The sequence below is a fragment of the Bactrocera dorsalis genome, chromosome 3 (assembly GCF_023373825.1).
Source record: "Bactrocera dorsalis isolate Fly_Bdor chromosome 3, ASM2337382v1, whole genome shotgun sequence".
NCBI classification, from domain to species: Eukaryota; Metazoa; Arthropoda; class Insecta; order Diptera; family Tephritidae; genus Bactrocera; species Bactrocera dorsalis.
In genome coordinates, this window is record NC_064305.1 from 28,729,475 (window position 1) to 28,746,235 (window position 16,761).

The window sequence follows — 16,761 nt, forward strand, 5'->3', positions numbered from 1 at the left end:
TTGCTTACTTATTTGAGGCAATCCTGCTTATGCTTTATCGAGCATAAGGGGTATCACCGGACATATGTGCAAGTAAAAACTTGAAGTTTTCTTTTTTTTTTATGTTTGTGGATATTTTGTTTTGAAACACGAAGGTAAGCATTAGCGGCCAATAAACAATCTTTATATATTATATTTGGATACATATATACAGTATATAAATATATATGTGTATGGATACATATGTATATAAATATATATGTACATATATAAATATTTTCATATACATATATTATCAGTTATGCCAAACCGTTTTATTTTCTGTATTCCGTTTTAACCAAAGGTTACTTAAAACAGCTTGGCAACCGGTGTTTTTGCAAAAACAGTAAAATGAAATGAGAATAACTTTATGAGTTATTCTATGCAAAGTAATTTTTCCCAAATTAAATAACCGAAATGAGAATAACTGGATGAGTTATTCTATGCAAATATATTAAACTTTACCCAAAGAATTTTGTACTGATACATACTTATGTATGAACATATATGTAAGTGTATGCAAAAATTGAAATAAAATATGCAATACTAAAGGGAATCGATACGACTCACCTTATTATCCGTCATGGGATTTTGGGGATTAGTGCTGGCGACAGTGTGTGTCGGGAGGCTTTCGTCACTGTGGTCCTGCCCTGGGATGGTTGGGTTGTCTCCTTCTTTGCTGGCTTGTTATTGTGCTTTTTTTCCGCGCCCGTTTGATATTAATATGTATTTTTACATATATGGTTATATTCGCGCCCGCTGTTTTTGTTTTTTATTTATGAGTTAGGTGGTTTTGTTTCTAACTGCTTATTTTTCACCGCACTTTTGTTTGTCACTTTCACTAAATACTTTTTTCCTGTACTTTTTCAATTTTCGAGCACTTTGATTTGTAACTGTTTTCTGTTTCACTACAGTTATACATGTAACGGGTGATTTTTTTGAGGTTAGGATTTTCATGCATTAGTATTTGACAGATCACGTGGGATTTCAGACATGGTGTCAAAGAGAAAGATGCTCAGTATGCTTTGACATTTCATCATGAATAGACTTACTAACGAGCAACGCTTGCAAATCATTGAATTTTATTACCAAAATCAGTATTCGGTTCGAAAATTTTTTATCGACAAATTTTGTTCAGCGATGAGGCTCATTTCTGGTTGAATGGCTACGTAAATAAGCAAAATTGCCGCATTTGGGGTGAAGAGCAACCAGAAGCCGTTCAAGAACTGCCCATGCATCCCGAAAAATGCACTGTTTGGTGTGGTTTGTACGCTGGTGGAATCATTGGACCGTATTTTTTCAAAGATGCTGTTGGACGCAACGTTACGGTGAATGGCGATCGCTATCGTTCGATGCTAACAAACTTTTTGTTGCCAAAAATGGAAGAACTGAACTTGGTTGACATGTGGTTTCAACAAGATGGCGCTACATGCCACACAGCTCGCGATTCTATGGCCATTTTGAGGGAAAACTTCGGACAACAATTCATCTCAAGAAATGGACCCGTAAGTTGGCCACCAAGATCATGCGATTTAACGCCTTTAGACTATTTTTTGTGGGGCTACGTCAAGTCTAAAGTCTACAGAAATAAGCCAGCAACTATTCCAGCTTTGGAAGACAACATTTCCGAAGAAATTCGGGCTATTCCGGCCGAAATGCTCGAAAAAGTTGCCCAAAATTGGACTTTCCGAATGGACCACCTAAGACGCAGCCGCGGTCAACATTTAAATGAAATTATCTTCAAAAAGTAAATGTCATGAACCAATCTAACGTTTCAAATAAAGAACCGATGAGATTTTGCAAATTTTATGCGTTTTTTTTTTTAAAAAAGTTATCAAGCTCTTAAAAAATCACCCTTTATTTTCCACAAGCCACTTTTAGTTATTTATTGAAAAATGATTTTATTTTTTATTTAGCTAAACGAGCTTGTTAGCTTTTTACCATAGTGCCATTCAGAATGGCTCGAAGGACCATATGTTTACTCACTTGTTTTCGTAGCTTCTTCCAGACGTCCAATTATTCCGACACCTTTGATTTATACGTATGTATATGCCAATGAGAATTTAGCAGCGACCACTTTGGATGTATGTATGTGAAAATGAGAATTTAGCAGCGACCACACTTTTGATGTATATATTGAAAATTGGAAAACACTTTTGAACGTATATAACTATATGGGATTAGGAAATTATCCGCACGCACTTTGAACGTATGTGTGTATATGAAAATGAGAATTTAGCAGCGACCACCTTGATGTATGTATGTGAAAATGAGAATTTAGCAGCGACCACACTTTTGATGTATATATTGAAAATTGGAAAACACTTTTGAACGTATATATGTATATGGGGTTAGGAGATTATCCGCACGCACTTTGAACGCATGTATATGAAAATTTGAAAACACTTTTGAACGCTTGTGCGTGGAATTCGGAAAACACTTTTATACACTTGCGCGTGGAAATCCGAAAACACTTTTATGCGCTTTTATTTAAAAAGGGTTCACTTGTATAAAAAACGTTGTGGTCGTCACTCGCTTCGCACTTGTAGACCGCCGGAGAAAAAAGACTTGTCGCCACGAACGGGAATCGCAAAAAGGGGCCGTTGCTCGTTACTGCTGATCTTTTTAAGGGCTGCTGAGTGGCGAGTACGCTGCATAACGGGATAGCGGTATGGTATTGCCATTTGCTTTGTCTTCATATGTGATGTATTCGTGTGTGGTCTTCATGTGTGGTCTTCATGTGTGGATCGTGTTGAGGTCATGAGTTATCGTCCAGGGACGTGTGTTGAGGAGGGGGCGCTAACTCATCTAGCCACTCGGCATAAATAAAAAAAAATAAAAACAGTGGAATTAGAAGTAGTATGAAGTGAAAGAAATTAATCCAAAACAAAAATGATTAAATACGAAGAGACGCAATAAAGAAACGAGAGTGTGTTATGCTCAAAGCAATGTATTGTATTATTATTACATTTGATGCAGTGAGAAGTTAAAAACTTTAAATTTCTGACTAAAGAGAGAACAAAATAAATGAACTTAATGAAGAGTTAGAAAACTTGTATAAGTGTTTGAGTATATAAAATATTAACGGTGTAACAAAAACAAACATGGCTGAAAACAGCGAAAAAGAGGACTTTTTATGCAAGACGTTAAATTAGTTCTGCCTTTTGATGGTGATCGCAAATATTTAGCTCTATACATATATCGAAAGCATTGACTCCATAATGCCTGAGTCACTGCAATCGATCGAACACTTTACAGTCTGTCAAGTAAGACCGTGGTCGTCAATTTATAAAAATAAATTATTTTATGAAACTTTCATATTTATATATACATTGTATACATTACAAACAATGATGCAATTTGGTCAGTAATATGTTAAATCACCACCGGCGTCTATAATTGCCTGGCATCTGCGAGGCATGCTATCTAGTAATTTGACGGCGTATTCTAGTGGCAAGTATCTGCAGATCCGACGAATTTCGTAAGACAACTGCTTCAAAGTGTATGTGCGTCTTCCACGAAGCTTCTGTTTAACATATGCTCACACATTTTCAATAGGGCTTGTATCGGGCGACTGCGACGGCCAATCCAATGTAACGATGCCAGATTGAGTTTTCCACTGAGAGATTGAGTTTTCCACAGAGCTTGCTGCGGTGTTTAGGAGTGTTGTCCTCCTGCAGAATCCAATCTTAATTTTATCTGATGAACCATCGTTTGGCAGATAGCAGTAAAGTCTTTTTGTAGATTTTTATCAATTTCTCGGCATTTAGGTTGTCAGTAAAGAGGTACAACGTCCCGAATCCTTGCTTTGAGAATCAGCCCCAAAGATGCACCTTTATTCCATATTTTTCGGTCCGCTGAACAAGCCTATTGGTGGAAGTTGACTAGGCTTGCGTGAGAAAAGAACGTGTTCTATATCATTCATCAGTAAAAATGACATTTTCAAAATCTCTATCAATATTTTTATGCGCCAAAGTGAGTCGCTTTGTCACAAATTTTTTAGTCAACAGAAGCTTCTTCATTGTTTTTCTAAACCTTTTGTCATTAATTTTTCTTGTCCTTGCCGCAGTGTTGAAGCAGGATTCCGCGAAAATAGATTCACTATCCTTTTTTCATCTTTTTCGTTCACTTTTCCTAACAAACCACGTTCTGGTAAATCATCGACATTTTTAGCCACTATATATCGCTGTATCCACTTCTGTACAAATGCCTTCGACTTTCTCATATATTGTATTTAGCAGCCGCTGGTTGCGCCATTTTGGAACCTTTCGGGTGGATGCAAAGGCACACAGCCTCGTAGCGCGTCGCGTACTTAGCACTCATGGCATTTAACGTGATTCTCTTTCAAAAGATCAACGACAACTGAACCTTTGTTAACTATGCATCAAGGACAAAGCTTCCCTCTATCGGTTCGCGAAGGAATTAGAGCGGAACCTTTCATTAACTATCGTTACAGCAATTGCGTGGAGGACTGAGTCGATTTAAAAAAAAATTATTGAACCAATTTTTTAAAAAATTTCAAAATAGGCTCCTTTTACGTCGTTGCAGCACTGCTAGCGCGATTTCCAAGCATTGAAGGCTTCACCGCAGGTGCATGCCCTCTGTTACCCGGAAGAGTACCTCTTTGTCATACTCAAAGATCCATGAGTCGTCCCCTGTGCTTACGTTATTCAAAAATTGGGAGTCACTTTCAGATATTTTAGAATTTTCTTGGCACACTTCCACTCGCCGCAATTTTTTGTCGTCAGTCAGAAAATATAAAAATCAGACTAAAAGGAAAAAGAAAATGTATTGAGTAATTCAAATTTGCAAGTTTACTAGAATGCAATATGTATTCATTCAAGTAAATAAAAATTAACTAAAATAGTGTTAACGTATCAAGTAAATTTAGGAAATATAAAAACAATATAAGGGTTTTATTTTATATAACATAAGAATATAAAATTGACAGAAAAAATTTTATACACAATGTATCAAATGGATATTTATTGTTATACTTGTTAAGGATTATGGACCACTTTTAAGCTGGTAAGGCATTGGTGTTGGTGACTTGAAAGATATTTCTAGATATTTTTTAGAAAAAGATTAATAGAGCTTAGGTTCCAATATCTATATAATAAATCCAATACGAACTGTTGTATGTAGAAGCTATAGCTTCAACGGGCCCATACTACTGCAATTTCACTTTCGGTATTCGTACGAAGTTCATCAATCGACGCTGGCTTGTTGGCAGAGACCACTGACTTGGCATAGCACTACAGGCTAACGGCGTCAAATCGCACGATCGAGGCGGTTAATTGAATGGACATTTTGTGAGATAACGCATTCACCAAACTTATTTTTCAATAAATCGATTGTGACATTTGCTGTGTGGATTGTGGTGCCGTCCTGTTCTAACCACATATTGTCCAAGTCCATTTCATCCAATTCGGGTCAAAAATATTCGGTTATCATTGAGCGGTAGCGATTCCCAGTCATAGTAATGTACCGGTCTTGATCATTATGGAAGAAGTGCGGCTCAATGATGCCGCCGGCTCATAAAGCACACCAAACCGTAATTTTTCGGTATGAGTTGGTGACTCATGGAGTACGTGTGGATTGATGTCTGACAATGATATACATTATTATTTTGCTTATTTGACGAAGCCATTCAGCCAAAAATGAGCCTCATCGCTTGAAGATGATTTTTCGATGAAAATCCGGATCATTTTCGAGTTGTTGCTGTTAAGCGGCTTCAGTTCTTGCGTTGATTTGGTTTTGTAAGGCTGTAGGCCAAGATCTTTTTGGCAAGTTCGCCACAACGACGTCAGAGAGATGCCCAACGCTTGAGAACGACATGTGAGAGACTAATTAGGGTCTTCCTAAATTGATGCGCTAGCGGCAGAAATATTCTCAAGACTCCGTGCACTTCCTTGTCTCACTAGCACGAGAATATTTGGTACTGTTCCTGTGGATTAAATTTTTTCCACTAGACGCTCAATTATTGATCTCATAGGACGATTATGACGACCATATATTGGACGTAGCACTCTTAAAGTTGAGGCCACTGTATTTCGGTAGTAAATTTTAATAATTTGGACTTGTTGTTGGATCGTATATCTTTCCAATAGAAAATGACAAATTTTAGTGAAGGGAAATGGCAAAAAAGCAAGAAAAAACATGGCGTCCCTGGTCGTTAGCATTCCTATTGAAAAACCCGCCATATACACACATTTGCTTGCTTAAACAATTAAACGACAAATCTTTCTTCAGCTATCAAATTGGCTTTCCAAATACGAACAGTTCTTAACAATATACATAAAACTGTAAGTTTATGCAAATAGTTAATGTATAGTGCTCTTCAAAACCCAATATGTATGTATATCAAACATACACACTAACTCTCTCCTTGTCTGTGCAACTAATTTTTTTCAGCAGTCGCTGCGCCTGCCGTTTTAGTGCTGCCGTCTGCCGATTGCATTTGCTCAGCCAAAATCGAGCCGAGTGTTAACTTTGTGTTAATTTTGGCGTATATCAATGCGGGAGGGCCGCCGCATGCCAAATGCACAGAAATGTCGCTCATACGCCGTGACAGCTGGCATTGTTCGCGAATCCTCGCGAATCCTTTACGCCATTAGCACACATTCACTCGTGTTAGATGAGGCGAGATGCATTGCGAGTGCTTGCAGCATTTATAGGGTGCTGGTGACATCCTAAGGTCTAAAAGTGGACTATGCTGGGCATACAAAAGGGCCAAAACCCCAAGACACACACATACACACATTTTTCAGGTATGGAGCCAGCAGTTGCAGCATTTCATCTCGTTTCTGTTTTTGCAATATGTGTCGCAGTGATGATTTACTGCTCTTAGATTTGGTTGCAAATTTCATGCATAGGGTTTGTGAAGCTTAAAATTTTACTGATTTTATTCGTATCTCGAAATAAAAAATAAAAATGTTGACAAATGGTGACAAATGGTGACAGGTCGACAGTCAACTTTTTTTTTCAAATAATTGCGTTTCACTTTTCGTGGCTTTTAAAGCAACAAAACAAATTGATTTTACTTGTTTTGATGGCGGAAGGGTCGTGAACCTTTAAGTGGAGTCCACACACTAGCAAAGATAGGGCAATAGGGACCTACGTATAATAGTTAAGTACACATTTGAAGCTAGTTCAGACCTAGCGTATCCCTCTATAACAGTGGTGCGCACGCCTCAATACTACTATATTTTACGTTTGCGCTGTACAAATACTACTACACGTTTTCGCTGCCAAGTACGCTGAACAAATTTGTATGTTTGTTGTAGAACAACAGCAACAAACGCCGATTCTTTGTCTAGACCTAGCGTACGTGTTCAGCCGCTTTCGTGTGCGTGTGATATTTTTCGCAGTAGCAGAATTATCATTCAAACACGCGTGTTTGGATTTTTTTTGCGTTGAGCGCCACTGCTCTATAAGTATCTATATTATTATAAAAAGTTTATTTTATGTTATAAAAGTTCTTTCAAACCTTTATTTAAGGTGGGTACTCATTACTTTAGGATTAGTTCATGTTCTTTTGTCAGGTAGTTTCATAGTATTAATGAAATAAAATAACTTATGTCTTGAAGTATGGTCAGACCTTGCACTTCGGTAGTAGTTTAAAACAGTTTTTTATTAATTTTTTTTTGAATCTGCCTTTCTTTAGTAAATTTGAAAAAAGTAAAGTATTTAAGTTTTGAAATATTGATCGTATTAGGTTTTTATTAATTAAAAATATGCTCGAAGTTATTTCGGTCTAGTTATCCTACTGATATTGTCGCCCTACTGTTAACTTTGTTTTAATTTTCGGTGTTTCGGTAACATGTTTGCGATTATAATCTTTAGGAATAGTGACTCGCTTTGCATCAAATAATGAATAGTGGTTGTTATGATAAAGGGAAGATGATACCACCAAAATTATATTAAAGGCTTCTTTAAAACTATACCAGCCGAAGGGCTTAGCTGTCGACTATGTTTACTTAAGTATATGGACAAAGAAATTTCCATAGTTTACTTCATTGAAATAATTGTTTCGTTGGCTGCATTGAATATCATCTTGTTGGCTGCATTGAATATCATCTTGTTGGAGTGAAAGGCCGTCCACATCAACATCCCCCATTTCGAGTATTGCTCTATAGCGTTCCTAATCGACTATAACATTATAGCCAGTTTCGTTTTTGAATAAGTATGTAACAATGATTTCCCCTGCCCGAAGAGCGTACCAAACCGTGACTTTTTGAGAACATAACGGCATCTCAACAATTGGGATGGGGATTTACTAAACGCGCACACTTGATGGTTGTTACATAAGTTTCAGTTTGTAAAAAGTTGGATTTTGTAAGCTTGTACACCAAGATTCTTCCTAACCAAAACAAACAACGTGATAAGCCCTTGTAGTTGTCACTAAGATGCTAAGAAAACCCGTTGATACAAAAAGCTGATTAACAATAATTCGCTGAGTATTTATTATCAAAATGTTAGGGATCTTAATACAAAACATACTGATCTGTATTTAAATAACAATAATTGTAACTTTAAAATTTCGAAATCTTTAGATATGACCGGCTGAATAGAAAAGGAGGTGGTGTCTTGTTTGCTGTTCATTCTTCAATTCCATCTGAAGAAGTCGATGCTCCGCATGCAGACTTCATAGAATTTAAGTGCATTCGTATTTACGTTAATAGTAGTGATGAGCGATATTTCACTACCGGTGATTTTTTCACTGTGATTGAAAAATCGCAAATCGCAACTGCGATCACTTTTTATAAATAGCAGTTCGCTTCTATGAACTGCGATTGCGATCGCAGTTCGAAACTGTGATCGCAGTTCGAACCAGTGATTGCGATCGCAGTTCGAAACTGTGATCGCAGTTCGAACCTGTGATTTACGATAGCAGTTCGAACCTGTGAATTACGATCACAATAGCAAATAGCAGAAAAGTAACAACTTTCTTCAGGGTATTGTATATATCGTATATGCTATTTTGCGTCATAGCGGTTTGAAGTTTTGAGTGTAACGTTCTTATAATTTTTAATAATGGCAGGAAATGTATCAAGGAAAAGAAGTGAAGTGTGATTTTTGAAGTGGTAGATGAAATATAATCTAAATGAAATATTTTAATTTGTTTTAATAAAATTTTTAATTTTACTTATTGTTAAAACCAAACTTGAAAGCTTTTTGTGTTGAAAACAAGAATTGTAACTAATTAATTTCAGAAAAAATATGGAATAAAAAAATTACGGGTTTTTAATATTTTCCCAAAGATTAGGAAACTCCCGTTATTAATTTGGTCTTGGAAATATTATTAGCGAGTATTCAAAACATTCTGATGGATTATGGAGTTTATAGTTTTTCTTTGAAAATATTAAAAGCGGATCATACCAACATACAAATGAACTATGCAATAAGCTCTAAGTTTCAGGTAGCCGAACCGCTCCAACATTTGCGAAAATGTAGTGAAAAGAAAGGCGTAAAAACTTGACTCGAATTACAGGAACCAAAAGAGAATTTACCGCCAATAACGACAAAAGGTTCAGTCGTTCCCACGACAGTCGGGTGTACGTAACTGGACGGGACCCGGACTTGTATTCGGCCAAACACTGTCAATTCGGCAGAATCTGCCGCTACAACAACAACAAAAGGTCTCCGTTTTAACGTCGACTTAGTTGCGATCGCAATAGCAATATAAAATCACAGTGATTTAAAAGTAGCAATATAAAATCACAGTGATTTAAAAATAGCAATCACTGAAATCACAGTGATTTAAAAATCGCAATATCGCTCATCTCTAGTTAATAGTGGCCATATCTACTTAACTTTATCTTATATACCGCCTCATATATGTAGCATGCTTCTTTAATAAATAATATCTTCTCAATCGCTAATAATACTGATTCCATAATTGTTTTGGGAGATTTCAGTTTACCATGTGTATCATGGAAATCTTTTGATGATTACATCGTTCCTGTTAGTATTCGCCTATGTTTTAATGAGTTCTTAGATAAAATGTCGGAGTTGGGTCTTAACCAAATTAGTTTAATTTTAAACAAAGTTGACAAGTTCTTAGACCTGGTTTACGTTGTTAATGCCTCAATGTTCTCTGTTGTCCCATGATCCTTTGATTTTGCCAGAGGACTTTGGAAATTAATATCGAAATCATAACCAACTTTGTTCATAATAATACACAAGACCTTTATTCTCGGTTCAACTTTGCGAAAGCTACTTTTAAGAAGGTTAATTACGAACTTTCTAAAGTAACTTGGCCAGATTACAGTGGCAATATTGAATTTAGTGCTTCCCATTTAATGAAACTACAATATTTTAAATTTATATGAATTGATTTGCTATGAAATATTCAGTGACAATTACTCCATTTTTCATATATTCGTTGAATTCTTTAGGTCCAATTACTCTCCAAAATCTCCAAAAAATGTTCCGCATCAGCACAAGTTATGTCCGATTTCTGTCATTAATGCACCTACCATTTCCGAAGCAGACGTCTTATATCAGTTAAATATGTTAGAACAACCCTTTAGTTATGGCTCAGATATGATTCCCTAATGATTTCTTAAAAAATTTGCCACATATATATACAAACCCCTAACAAAACTATTTAATTCATCTCTTATGCAAGGCTGGATGGATGGATTTAGGTCATCTATTGAAAACTATAGGGGAATAGCAAATTTTTTTAAGCAATTATAACAGACGATATAACGACATAACCTTCCGGATATCTCCACTAATTTATTGTTCTCAGCACGGTTTTCGTAAAGGGAAATCTACAACAACTAATTTGCTTGAATTTGTATCACATGCATCAACAGACTTTAGGGAGCATAATAATACTGAATTTATACACTGACTCACACTATAAATGGGACACCCCAAAAACTATTTGATTTTTTAACTTACGATATAAATAGTAAGCACGGTATGATAATTTTTTCAAAAATTCCTTTTTATTTCAAATAAAACATATATATTTTATTGATATGAAGAAACAAAACCGAAGTTTATGCTATGGCAACAGCAGAATGAACATATTTACATTTATTGTGCGTTCAATGGAACTCACACTTGAAATGGGACAGTTATTGCGGCACGTCATAGTACCGTTATTTTGTCTAGAAACTGGACTTAAATTGAAAATGCTTTTAGTAGTACATTAACTGGCAACATAATCAGATTATCAGCGACTAAAATTGGAAAAATGCCTCGCACTACAATTGAAGAAAGGAAAATTATAATTAATAATTACGAAAGTAATAAATCTATAAGGGAAATAGGCGAAATTGTAGGTAAAAAAAATCTACTGTATTTAACATTATTCAGCGCTTTAAAAAAACCCGTACCTTGTGTAATAAAATACCTGACAGAAGTACAAAACGAAAAATTGACGACCGAAGTGCGCGGTATTTGTTGCGAATAATCAAAAATAACCCATATCTGTCTGCTGTAGAGTTACAAAAACAGCTAAAAGAAGAAAAGAAAGTTGAAGTAAGTGCAGAAACAGTTCGAAGATTACTTAGACAAAATAAACTTAACGCTAGAATACCTCGTCGAAAACCACTGATATCACAAAAAAACCAGAAAGAAAGAATGGAATTTGCTCTGAAATATCAAGATAAGGACTTTTCTTTTTGGCGTAAGGTAAACTGTTTTTGAATCTTGATTTATGAAACCTGTTGTGAATTTCAGTTATTCTTAGGTTCTTTTCACTGACGAAACCAAAATTAACATCTTTGGATCGGACGGCAAGCGTTTCGTATGGAGAATGGCTGGCCAAGAGTTGGACGACAAAAACATAAAAAAAACAGTGAAGTTCGGTGGTGGCTCACTGATGATTTGGGGCTGTATGTCGGGGGATGGGGTTGGAAAACTGCATTTTATAGACGGAGTGTTAGATGGTAAAGGATATATAGACATTCTGAAAGCAAATGTTCATTGCAGCGCGGAGAAACTTGGGATTCGTGATTGTTTTATGTTTTACCAAGACAACGACCCAAAGCATAAATCCTGGAATGCTAAAAATTGGTTGCTCTACAATTGCCCAAAAGTACTTTGTACGCCTGCTCAATCCCCCGACATTAATCCCATAGAGCATTTATGGGCAGAACTTAAAAAAAGACTGTCCAAAAGAAATATTAAAACTAAATCAGAGCTGAAGAAAGCCGTGGAAGAAGAATGGAGCCAAATAGAAGCTTCGGTATGCAAAAATCTTGTGGAAAGTATGCCACGTCGTCTCCAAGAGGTCTTAAATAAGAAAGGAAAATCCACTAGATATTGAACTCCCGCAGACTTAATTTTTTTCTTAACTTTACAAACTGTCCCATTTCGAGTGTGAGTTGCATTGAACGCATAATAAATGTAAATATGTTCATTTTGTTGTTGTTATAGCATAAACTTTGGTTTTTTTTCTTCATATCAATAAAATATATATGTCTTATTTGAAATAAAAAGGAATTTTTGAAAAAATTATCATACCGTACTTACTATTTATATTTTAAGTTAAAAAATCAAACAGTTTTTGGGGTGTCCCATTTATAGTGTGAGTCAGTGTATATACAGATTTTAGTAAAGCTTTTTATAAAAAAAGCCATTCAATTCTTTTGAATAAACTTGATCTTCTTGGTTTTCAACCAATATCTCGAAAATGGGTTGCTTCTTATCTTAGTAATAGCACTCAAGAAGTCATATTTAACGATACTTTTTCTGACATAATCAATGTTCCTTCAGGCGTTCTTCAAGGTAGCCAAATTGGTCCAATTCTGTTCTTGTTATTTATTAATGACATATCATCTGTTGTTAAGTTTTTAAAAGTTTTATTATATGCTGACGATGTAAAACTTTTTAAAACGTATACTCCAAATAGGGAAAGATGTCAGTTGTAAACAGACTTAAATAACCTAGTTTATTGCTGTGATAGAAATGACATGCCATTGAACCTTAAAAAATGTAAAACGATGTACTTTTCACGTAGCTCTGTAGATCATACGCAATACAAAACTTTAGGTTGGAACAAGTAGGTAGTTTTGTTGATTGGGAGTAACTATGGACCCCAAACTCAATTTTAATCTTCACGCATAACTAAGTGGAAATCGACTAACAATTGCCTCAATGAAAACCACAAGTCTAAGCAAACACCTGTTACTGCTTATGATTTTGGGAGGAATCATATTAACAACACTAGTGACGCACAAACTTGGACTTTTCAAACTGGGGCAAGCAATTGTTTCTTAAAAATATTTTTGTATATTTACCAATGATATCAAATACTACTTCAACTGTCCATTCATCTACTTACCTCTGTCTATCCACCACGAATTGCTAATTCTGCAAATACAGTTTTATATATGGCTGACGCGTATGGCTGACGCGTTTGCAGGCGGCTATCGCGATATTCACGCTCACAGTAGGGACTGGAATAGAAAGAAAACATTTGATGAATTAAATATAAAACATATATACAAGTATATGCCAAAAGATGTCAAAATACATGAGACGTTAGAAGAAAGAATTGGAAGTTTAACAAAATTCACTTAACTTGAATTAATGGAAAAAAGGTTAATGGAAAAAAATATTGAAAGCGCCTAAAAGGAGAACGCCCAACAAACGACAGCCAAAACGTGGGAAAACATCCTGCGTTGGCGCTTCGAAATGATTTAAGGCGTTTGAGATAATGTGTAAATTGTATGCGAGTCGGCGCTCGGCTCGGAAAAACAACTGCGGATAAAGTGCTTAAGGTAAGCAGTAAAGCGTTGCATACATTTAGGCGTACGCACGTTCTCCTTATTTTTGCTTTCGCCATGTTTTACAGCACTTGAAAAAGCAATTTCAATTGAAAGTGCATAATTTAAGGAAACTTTTCAGCGAACAATTTCAACAAAAACGTTTGGTGTGGACGAGAATGTGAAATTAATTGTTGTTTTTGTAAGTTAAACTTAAAAAATTATATTTCCATTTCTTCAAAAATATGTAATGTATAAAAAATGTTTTCGCGGAGGTAAATAATCATTAAAACTGTCACTGTTCTTTTGGTGCGTTTAATAAAATCAATAGGAAAAAAGGAACAAAAATATGCATAATTTGTAAATAAAATAGTTTAATTTTGCTCTCTCAGTTTTTACTGAAATTCTGCTATACATATTTTAAGCTTTTTAAAATATTCGAAATTTTTAACTAATAAATAACTTAATCTTATTATAAAAATAACAATGTAAAGATATTAGGACACGATGTGCGTAATACCCAGAAGGAAACGTTGGGGTCTCTATAAAGTAAATATATATAATATTAGCGTGGCAAGCTGTGTTGATTTAACCGTGGTGTCTATATATACGAGACCCTCAGTTTTTGAGATATCGATATAAACTGCTCATTTGTCGGAACCGCCAGTATCGAAAAACTTTTACATGTAACTTCCATACAAAGTTTGTTGGTATTTTATTTCTACACACTACGTATAATTGTAAAATAATAAAAAAATAGTTCAATCGGCTAACATAGTATATAACAATAAAATACTAACAAACAATTATATTCTAATTAATTAGAAGAAATAGTTAAAAGCCGGATGTTAAGAAATACATTTGCTGCTACTTTTGTCTTACTAGGTCGGAAGTAGGATGCAATTATTTAGCAATATTGTTTAGATAGTATGTATTTCAATTTGAGTAGGAAACCCGAATGCTAAACTTTGTCCAAGTTTTTGACACATCCAAAAAGGCCGCCGTACAAACGTTCTTTTCATCCATTGCATTTTTAACTCAACTCAATGTATGGAAACGATATTTTTCACAGATTATTATTAAAGGTATCTACAACCTCCGAACATATTGTTCAGATCGGACGAGTTCAACATATTGCTGTATTTTACAAAAACCAAGAAAACTGTCTTTTTATATCCCTTTATGCAATAAAAACTTTTTTTAAAAGCATTTTTTGGCAGATCATGCAAGAGTCGTGTCGAGCTGTCATATTATTTTAGTTCAGTATTGTGGAACTAATGTCGATTCGGTGCAGTTCGCAGCAACTTGGATTAACGTATGGAACAACTTGGCGCATTTGTTGCCGAGATCTTAAATTGAAAGCATAGAAGATGCATCCTGTGCAAGCACTAAAGCCCCTGGAAAAGCACCACACATCGACACCCACATACACGTACACTAACCAACCACATCACACCATCTGATCGCACACACCACAGGGAGAAAAAGGAACAAACAAGGAGATCGCAACTTCACTTCGCTTTTGACCTTCACAGCGACTTGTACGCCTGTGCGATTTTTTTCGTTTTTCGGCCAATTCGATTAGTGCGCATCTTTTTCGCGAGTTATTCACTCCACGTGCGACCGGAGTTCTACATCATTTACATTATACAATTTATTCCACTTTTGTCAAATCATTTTAATAAACCCCTTTGGAACATTCCCCATCTTTTTGCTCAACTTCACGCGTGTGCATATACATTAAAGTTTTATTTCATTTGGAAAAGTATTTTGTGGTGTAAAAGGTGCGCAACTATTACAGAGGCCATTTCTGACTCACTGGGTATGTAAATCAGCAAATTTACCACATTTTTGGCAAAGAGCAACATAAAGAGATTCAATAGCTGCCTTTGATCTAGAAAAACCAACGGTTTGGTGTGGTTTGTTGGCTGATGGAATCATAGGTCTATATTTGGTTTCAGCAAAACGCATTTTTACGTTTTGGGCCGGTCGATTGGCCACAAAGATCGTGTGATATCACACCGTTAGACATTTTCCTGTGGAGATATGTAAAGTCTAAAATCAATGTAGACAAGCCCGCTTCGATGAACGACTTGGAGCAGTTACTTGTCGAAATGCTCGAACGAGTCATCGAAAATTTGACTCAAATACCAAAAATTTCAATGAAAAATTAATGTTTCTCTGCTTGGTATAAAAAATTAAAAATATTAAGTGCTAAAATTATATTTCACAAGAATTTTATTCAGGACTGTATTAAATTTAATTAATCCTTAAACAAAGGAACTTTAGGGTTTTATGGTAAGACACAAGTAAACACTGTGCAAAACCAAAAATATAGTAATAAATCAATTATTGCCAACTGCTCGAAAAAAAAATTTATAAAGTCGCTTACATAAACACACATCCGCGTGTACCATCTTTATTACCCTATTTTTTACGACTTTTATCAGTTTTCTTTTATTGTCAGAAATTGGCGGAAAATTCGTAATTAGTTTTAGAGTATAAAATTTATGTACGCCTGCAGCAAAGTACAGACATCCATTTAATATCCTTTATCAGGCCACTGTGAGAAAACACATACAAAACCAACTATGCCTGTATGTATTAGCGCTAGCATTTAAGCCGTCAGTCGCTATCTGGCTTCCTTGGAAATGATTTCCTTCTTTCTCAAAGTAATCATTGGAAGTTACTGAGATAATTTGCCGTTGTACTGACGTAGAAATCGATATTTGTATTAAGATTGTTGCTTACGTATCAACGCGAATGGTAATTGAATCTTATTTGAATTACCCGAGAGAAATAACTATATATAAATGTACATGAAGGCAAAGTTTGATTAGTTTGAATATGGTGATGTGCACTCAGGACAAGATATGCGTTTGTATGTAAGTGTATGCGTGTCCCTCTTTTTACAAGAAAGTTGGGCGGAATTGTTAAATGATTTCGAATGACGATAAGCTAGTTAGGCACTGGAAACAAGCAGAACTGGAACTTGACGAATGAAGCCAAATGA

The 16,761-nt window shown here is 35.5% G+C and overlaps 1 pseudogene; it reads right to left on the reverse strand.

Annotated features, from left to right (window-relative positions):
• The window catches only part of LOC125777520 (uncharacterized), a 91,209-nt pseudogene that overhangs the window by 45,554 nt on the left and 28,894 nt on the right, over positions 1-16,761 (reverse strand).